The following is an 8,932-nucleotide window of genomic DNA, read 5'->3' on the forward strand; positions in this document are numbered from 1 at the left end:
TTGGAAGGACTGATGCTGAGGCTGAAACTCCAATACTTTGGCCACTTGATGTGAAGAGCCAACTCATTGGAAAAGACCCTGATGCTAGGAAAGATTAACGGCAGGAGGAGAAGGGGGCGACAGAGGATGAGATGGTTGGATGGCATCATCAACTCAATGGACATGAGTTTGAGCAAACTCTGGGAGATACTGAAGGACAGGGAAGCCTGGTGCCCTGAAATTCATGGGGTCTCAAAGAGTTGGACATGACTTAGTGACTGAACAACAACAATAACTCCTAGAGGCAATCTAATTGATTGTTGGATTTGCCATCAAATTCCTCTGTTAGTACAAGACCAATTGGCCATAGTACAAGACCATAATACTCATATCACTGACTTTTCAAATGTTTCTAACATTACCATCCACCTATACTGACCTCCCTTTGGCCTAACCTTTCAGGTACAAATTCTTCTATATACTAATGTGTCCCTCCTTTAATACGATCCTTGATCCTTAGAGACTTGACATAACTTACTTTAGGACACCTCATTATGTTTATTTAATTAACAAATGTCTTAATGAAAAAACACAAGTAAATTATGCCAGTGACTCCCTTATGTCAAATACTATAGAGATGGCTTTTGGAAAGCCTGTAAGAGAAATGACCCATGGCTGAATTTCATGCTAACAAAACTTGCAGTGAAAGCACTGTGGGAGAGATCACTTGTGCTCACCCAGGTTTTGTCTTTGTATGTGATATTGGGGCTGATCCACCTTCCTAAAGATGGGCACATAGTCTTAAATAGCTGGCAAATAGAAGGTTTATGTTTACTAGGATAATATATTACTACATTGTCTTTAGATAAATAAAGAGATGAATCCATTTTTCCTCTTTATTACAGAGTCAAGAGATCCATGTTAGCAAGATAATAAGATACCTCATGTCAAAATATTTTGGCAATCTTGGTTCCTAATGCAGGAGAATGTATAAACAGAGATATGATTAGAAATCCATCAGCCACCATTGGTCAAATAGTTGAGGAAACTGCAAAAAGCACTGCAGCATAGCAGATATCCCTAAATTCCTTAGCCCACATAGTATTGGGTAATAGAACACTGCCTCATAGTTTTGCTGGTTAAACAAGGAAGCAATAATTCTATTGCTCACACTACTTGTTGCACTTATATGAACAACCCTGGAAAAGTAGACACACACACACACACAATTTCCCAAAAGGATGAAATGACTACAGGGTTGTCTGATCTTTTTTCCTGCTTTGCTTTACAAATGATCATCTTTGTCATAGTAGGTATTATTATTCTTTTGCTGGGTATGAAGTTATTCAGGACATGCTTTAAGGTTATTTCTAAAAACAAGTGTAACAATGTTTATGTGACAATTCAGCATAATTGATAAAATTTATAGCGTATAAAGGCTTCTCTGGTGACTCAGACTGTAAAGCATCTGCCTGCAATTCAGGAGACCTGGGTTCGAGCCATGGGTCGGTAAGATCCCCTGGAGAAGGGAAAGGCTACCCACTCCAGTATACCTGCCTGGAGAATTCCATGGACAGAGGAGCCTGGTGGGCTCCAGTTCATGGGGTCACAAAGAGTCAAACATGACTGAGTGACTAAGTGTCACTTTCATAACCTGTAAGGGCTTTCCAGGTGGTGCTAGTGGTAAAGATCCCACCTGCCAACACAGGAGATATAAGAGATGTGGGCTCAATCCCTGGCTTGGGAAGATCCCTTGGAGGAGGCCATGGCTACCCACTCCAGTATTCTTTTCTGGAGAATCCCACGGACAGAGGAACCTGGCAGGCTACAATCTATAGGGTTGCAAAGAATCAGACATGCCTCAAGTGACTTAGCACATGCATGCATGCATGCATCACCTATAAAATGTTCCCCAATTAGCATGCCTGTGCATGCCCAGTTAGCTATGTCTGACTTTTACCCCCTACTCTGCCTTCCCCCAATTAAATAATCAGGCAAGTCTCTTTCTTTCTTTCTTTTTTTTTTCTCATAAGAAATGTAGACTTTACATTTTTCACAAGGATGAAAACCTAATGATGGTCATTAAAGGAGGCAGGTTTCTGCATCACTCAGAGCACTGTGGCCTGGATAATGATCTCTGGGTTCTTGATATTCTTTTTGCTCTGGACCATTCTCAGCTTCAGCTAGGCCTGGCTAGGCTTTGGTCTGTCCCCAGGCTTGGCTTTTGTGCACTTGATTGTCAACTGCAGAACATGGTACCTGGCAACATGGTGTACTCACAGATCGCTCAGAGAGCCTTAGGGTGCCTGTGTATCCACACCAAGAGCATGGCTGAGAAGAGGCCCTCAGTGTTCACAAAGACTGTGTCCACCTTGTGCATCTCCACATGAATGTGCTGTGTCACCACAGAGCCATCAGTGGTCAGCATCCTCAGGCTCCCCAGCTCGATTTGGTAGTTGCTGCCTCTTGGGTGACAGCAGATCTGAGGTGGTGATGACCACCATGTTGGGGCCCATCAAATGCAGCACGTGCATCATTGCTAAGGCTTGTTTCTGGCTAGGGATCCTCCTACTGCTCAGCAACTCAGTCTTGAGTTGGTCATTTGTGTGTGTTAAGTTGCTTCAGCCATGTCTGACTCTTTGCTACCCTATGGACTGTAGTCTGCCAGGCTCCTCTGTCCATGGGATTCTCCAGGCAAGGATACTAGAGTGTGTTGCCATGTCTTCCTCCAGGGAATCTTCCTGGCCCAGGGATTGAACCTGTATCTCTTAGTTCTCCTGCACTGGGAGGTGGGTTATTTACCACTGGAAGCCCCAGAACTGGTTGGGGGTTATGATGTCTGCAACCAGCATGACCTTCCCTCTGTAAACCTGAAGGAAGTCCTCAAGGGAAGTACATGGAGTCTTCTCCATTCCACTTGTCTCCATTCATAGAGTTGCTCACATAAGCCTGGAGTTCTGCTGTTCCAGCTCCCACAGGATGTCCACCACCACGGCCAGGAAGGATTTGTCTCGCATGTAACCTGTGAGCATGTTGTCATATTTCTTCATGTCATTCAGCTTCAGCCCATCTGACAGCTTGGGGAGTTCATCTGAGTTCAACACTTGGCCCTTCAAGGGAGAGTGGCCTGTGTGGTTTGAAAACTGGACAGAGTTCACTGTGTCCACCTCAAACCCCAAAACCTGCAGCAGGAACATGGCCTCCCAGTTGCCCTCTAGCTGTGGATGACATGGCTCTGAATGGAGAGCACTTGGCTCTCCTCCTGCATGCCAGGCCTGCCTTGGCAGTGTGGGCCAGGCGGGATTAGATCTCCTCTGTGCACTGGAGCTATGTTCTGCTTGGCTCCCACCATGCTCGGGCTTCGTTTCACTTGGCTCCCCTTGGCGCAGGCCCCTCACTTGGATGGCAGACTATCTCCTTCTTAGGCAGATCTCTATACATATGTAAACAACAAAAAAGGAAGCCTAGTACTGAGGGACTTGATGGGCCCAGGGCAGGCAGCAACCACCCTGGCATTGAGGGGACAAATATTTTGATCATCAGTGCTTTCTATAGAAAGATTTACAATCAAAAGGGAAAAATAATGGATGGAAAATTTCACCTATTGAGGTATGGGAATGCCTGGTTTCTGGGTTAATCATGATTTTAATTGAATTTTATGTTAACTAAAACAGCTTGTTTGTGGTCTCTTGAACATACATTGTACATTTGCTTTAATCACTAAAGAAAAGATTGTACTGACTGGAAGTAAAGAATGTCCACATTAAAAATAAAGTTGAAATGCCTGTCTTCAAGTGATGCCAATGCTGGTATTCCTTCAGTGATAAGACTCCCTTCCTAGGTGCCAAGGACATATTAACTTGCTGTGTATGTGCTGATTTATTTTTGAAAACTTGAAATGATGTATCCCTGACTTGTTTGATGTTCTTTGTTATGACAAGATTGTGTGGAAAACCGTGCTTCTCCAGAGCAGTTCCTCAGATTAATCTGAGTTGCTGTCTCCCTGACCATAGTCCTCAATTTGAGTCAAATAAAACTCTTTTATACTACTATTGTAGATTTTTAACTGATTATTATTTTTAAAATTTTATTTATTCATTTATTAATTTTTGACTGTGTTGGGTCTTTGTTGCTGCTTGTGGGCTTTCTCTAGTTTTGGAGAGCAGAGGCTACTCTCTAGTTGTGGTGCACAGGCTTCTCATTGCATTGGCTTCTCTAGAGCCCTGCCCAGGACAGGCTCTAGAGTGAGTTCAGTAGTTGCGGCACATGGATTTAGGGGCTTAATGATATGTGGAATCTTCCTAGACCAGGGATTGAACCAGTGGCCCCTGCATTGGCAAGCAGATACTTAACCACTGGACCATCAGGGAAGTTCTTTATTGATTATTTTTGATTATTATTGGTTATTTTTGACATATGTGTGAGACATGAAATAAGAAAGCTGTCTACTGTCTTGATCCACCTCAGTTGGACACTAGCATGTTAGAGGTGACTCAAATTTTTTGTTGTCTGCTGCAAAAGCACCTTGAATATTAATTTTGGAGTTACAAATAAAGTTTATCTAGTAGTGTGTGTTTGTTGTTCAGTCACATCTGACTCTTTGTGACGCCATCAACTGTAGCCTGCCAAGTTCCTCTATCAATGGAATTCTCCAGGCAGGCATACTGGAGTAGGTAGCCATTCCCTTCTCCAGAAGATCTTCTTGACCCAGGGATCGAACCTGGGTCTCCTGCATTGCAGGCAGATTCTTTACTGTCTGAGCCACCAGGGGAGGCTGGGCAAATTCTCAAATATGGAACTGAGTAATGAGGTTCCACTGTATAGAGATATAGATTTAACACCCAGGAGAAAGAGCTAAAAGAATTAGAAATATTTGCCTCTGGGAACAGGAGGACACTGTATGGCAAAGAAAGGGGTATGAATCTGTTGCTTTCAATCAAGTATAGATTTTAACCTGTTAAAAAATTTAAAATGAATAATTTTTCAAAAATGTTTTAAATCACTCCTTTTTCCTTGCCTTTTCCCTTCTGCTTTGCTGGTGGGAAATGTTATCTATTGTTATTGGATTTCACTTCCCTGACCTCTATCCAGCATGTTAAGAAGATCCCAAGGCTATAGAGCTTTCTGGAAGGGCTCTCTGGGCTTCAGTTCCACTGGTCTCTAAAAATTTGTCTTCTCTAAGTACTTATTTAAAGGAAATGTCTTTCCTTCCCTGAGCCCAGTTTGAGCCTGCTACAAACTTCCAGTGCTACAATGAATATCTCTCCTGCATTTTTCTGGGGAGAGAATGGTCTTGGGAAGGGAACAGGAGTTGGCAACCTCAACTTCTTAGTAGGAATTGCAAATGACAGTTGGTTCCAATCCTTGACCACTATGGAGGATAAGCTCAAGTTTTCAGTTTCCTGAGTCATGGTGAGTACTTTCTGTGTTCCAGGCACAGTATCTAGTTCTTTGTATGCATTATGTCACTTAATCCTCACAACCTAAGGGGACATATTACAGATGAGGGAACTGAAGCTTAAGGATCTTAAGCAATTTGCTCAAGGTCACTCAGGTATTAAGTGGCAAACTTGGAATTTGAAGTTGGACCCGTTTAACTCTCAAACCAATGTTCTCAATAGCTCACAATACTATTGGCACACACATGCAGTATTCCTTTTGCAAATTTCAATTCTACCTAGTTTTGATAGGTTGAATTTCTGGCAGCTTCTGAGAGTTTATTGCCATTTAAGAGGGCTCTATCTCAGCAGGATGGTTTTCTTGGAGTCCACCGAGGAAGGTGTGCTTTTTGGTGCTTCTCATCCTTGTTTACACAGTTCTTTCTGTCTGTACTGCCCTCCTCGACCCTTTCTTTGTGTAAATTCTTATCTCTCCTTTAAGAACTAGTGCTGTAGGTGGTGAAGCTGTGGGAAGCACAGATGGAGGAAGGAGAAGTTTTAACTTTGAATGAAGGTTGATATTTAAATTTTTACAAGAAACTAGACTATCCCTTACCAAACTTTTTTTTTTTTTTTAAATGACCAGCCAGTGTCAGGAGTACTTTTCATGATCGAAGAGGGCTCAGATATCTTATAAAAGCTGCCCTGATTTTCACCCAAGGAGGGGAAGATAAATACCCCTTCTCCTTGTGTCTACAGGCAGAATGGGAAACAAGTAAAATAGTTTTAAAAGATTATGATGTATGAGTCTTGCTTAGTCATTGTACTAATAATACATATGTGCATATATACTGAACATGATTACAAGCTTTCTACTGTTTGGGTAAGCATAATTTATTTTAATCCATTATCTACTGTTCTGAATTGTTTCCATTGCCCTCCAACTTAAGGCTCTGCTGGATATCTTGCTAAATTTTTGTGCAAGTATGTAAAAATTTAAAGGGTTTTGGGGGACTTCCCTGGTGGTTCAGGGCTAAGACTCCATGCTCCTGATGCAGGGAGCCTGAGTTTGATCTCTGATCAGGGAACTAGATCCCACATGCCACAACTAAAAGGTGCTGCATGCCACAACTAAGTCTCAGAGAATCCAAATGTTTAAATAAACAAAAATTAGTAAAAAAAATGAGTTTTGGTATGATTCTAAAGTTTTTTCACCAGAAAGATTGTATCCATTAATATTCTGTCCAGCAGTATATCAGAACTCCTCTAAGATTATTATGCATTGTTATCACTCTTGTATTAAAAATTATGTTCTACTAGGTCCTTAGGGTATCTGTCTTTTGACACACAGTGAAAAAGTGAAGGACATATGGCAACAATATAATAATGTGATAATGTCTGTGTATATGTTTTATAGTTTCATTTACCTTAATAAATGAACAGTTTCATGCACCTTTCCAGAGAAGGCAATGGCAACCCACTCTAGTACTCTTGCCTGGAGAATCCCATGGGCGGAGGAGCCTGGTAGGCTGCAGTCCACGAGGTTGCTAAGAGTTGGACACGACTGAGCGTCTTCACTTTTAATTTTCACTTTCATGCATTGGAGAAGGAAATGGCAACCCACTCCAGTGTTCTTGCCTGGAGAATCCCGGGGTCGGGGGAGCCTCATGGGCTGCTGTCTATAGGGTCACACAGAGTCGGACACGAATGAAGTGAGCAGCATGCACCTTTCACATTCAAGCCTTCTCAAATTATATCTTGCAGATGAATCATCTGGGTATCTTGTTAAAATGCAAATTCTGACTCAGGGGGTCTGTGTTGGGGCCTGAGAACCTGCATTCCAGCAAGCTCCCAGATGGTGCCAATGCCGCTGGTCTCCAGGCTACATTGTGCATTACTAGTCTTAAGAAAGAAAAGAGAAAGAGAAGTTGCTCAGTTGTGTCTGACTCTTTGCAACCCCATGGACTATAGCCTGCCAGGCTCCTCCATCCATGGAATTTTCCAGGCAAGAGTACTGGAGTGGGTTGCCATTTCCTTCTCCAGGGGATCTTCCCGACCCAGGGATCCAACCCAGGTCTCCTGCATTGCAGGCAGATGCTTCATTACCGTCTGAGCCACCAGGGAAGCCTATTACTAGTCTTAGTTCATCTCAATTCCTGTAATAAGTTGGCAAACAACAAACACTTAGGTTAAGCAATTTGTCTTCAGTGCTGACAATGCAGCTTCTTTCAGTCATTCATCCAGGCATTATGGAGACTTCAGCTAGGGAAGTCAAGTCCCCACTTGGGAGAGCTTGTCTTCTAGTGGAAAGTCTGATTATAGGCAAGTAAATAAATAAATACAAATAAAATGGAGTTTCAGGTAATAAAAATGTTTACAAAGGAAAATACAGAAGGATAAGAGATTGACCCTTAACAGGAGTCTTCTGAATCTACAGTTTACTCTCAGTCTTCATCAACTGAAGATATGGCCTTCACTGTTTTATAACACTTCGTTAGTCATATTTTGTTTTCAAACCTCTTTCCCCTAGTTAGTTTTCACAATACCCTTATGATAAGTTTAAACAAGGATTCAACACAATCCAGCTGATGAACTGTTCAAGATTCTTGAACTAAAATACAGAGGGAGAGGAAAACTGAAACTGTTAGTTGCTCAGTTGTGTCTGACTCTTTGCGACCCCACTAACTGTAGCCTGCCAGGCCCCTCTGTCCATGGGATTTCCCAGGCAAGAATACTAGAGTGGGTGGCCATATTCTTCTCCAGGGGGTCTTCCCAACCTAAAGTTGAACCTGGGTCTCCTGCATTGCAGTCATATTCTTACTGTCTGAGTCACCAAGGTTAAGTAAAATGTACTGGAAAAGACCTTTTGTTTTCATTTGAGTTGACAAAGGAACCCCTTGGCCTCTTCTTGACAAGCTCACTCATCAAGGTTAAAGAAAAGGTGACTGTGTGTGTGTGTGTGTGTGTGTGTGTGTGTGTGTGGTGTGTTTGTGTGTGCACCACACCCGATCCCTTTGTCCTAGAGGACTGGGTCTAGCTGTTAGTATATTTTGGTTGTAGACAACATAAACCAATTCTGTCTTAAAAGAGTAAACAGATAAAATTCAAATATACGGTTAAGTAGCTGCAGTCCACAGACTCAAGGAAAAGCTCCCCATTAGACTTTGGAAAGGACAGGAACCAAGGCATATAGGGATCAAATCACTTTAGGCTTCTCTTTTCAGACAAATGGTTTCAGGCTTTGTGTCTGTTAGGCATTGAATTGTATTGGCCAAAAGGTATGTGGAGGTCCTCCCTTCAATATTTACAGATGTGATCTTATTGGGAAGTAGGTTCTCTGAGTTAAGACAAGGTCATACTGGAGTAGGGTGATAAATCCAACATGACTAGTGCCCGTATTAGAGGCGAAGAGACAGAGACATGGGGAGAAGATGGGGACTGACCCTGGAGGCAGAGGTTGGGGTGACACAACTAAGACCCAAGGGAGGCCAAGGATTTCCAGCAAACACCAGAAGCTAGAAGAGGCAAGAATGGATTCTCTGCTAGATTTCAGAGGGAGAAACACCTTGTCAACA

General features: G+C 42.5%; 1 pseudogene; it reads right to left on the reverse strand.

Moving 5' to 3' along the window:
• Positions 1 to 2,087: 2,087 nt before the first annotated feature.
• On the reverse strand, positions 2,088 to 3,247 carry LOC138091776 (pyridoxal kinase-like; annotated as a pseudogene).
• Between the last annotated feature and the right edge of the window lie 5,685 nt (positions 3,248 to 8,932).

This window comes from Capricornis sumatraensis, chromosome 15 (assembly GCF_032405125.1).
Source record: "Capricornis sumatraensis isolate serow.1 chromosome 15, serow.2, whole genome shotgun sequence".
Lineage (NCBI taxonomy): Eukaryota > Metazoa > Chordata > Mammalia > Artiodactyla > Bovidae > Capricornis > Capricornis sumatraensis.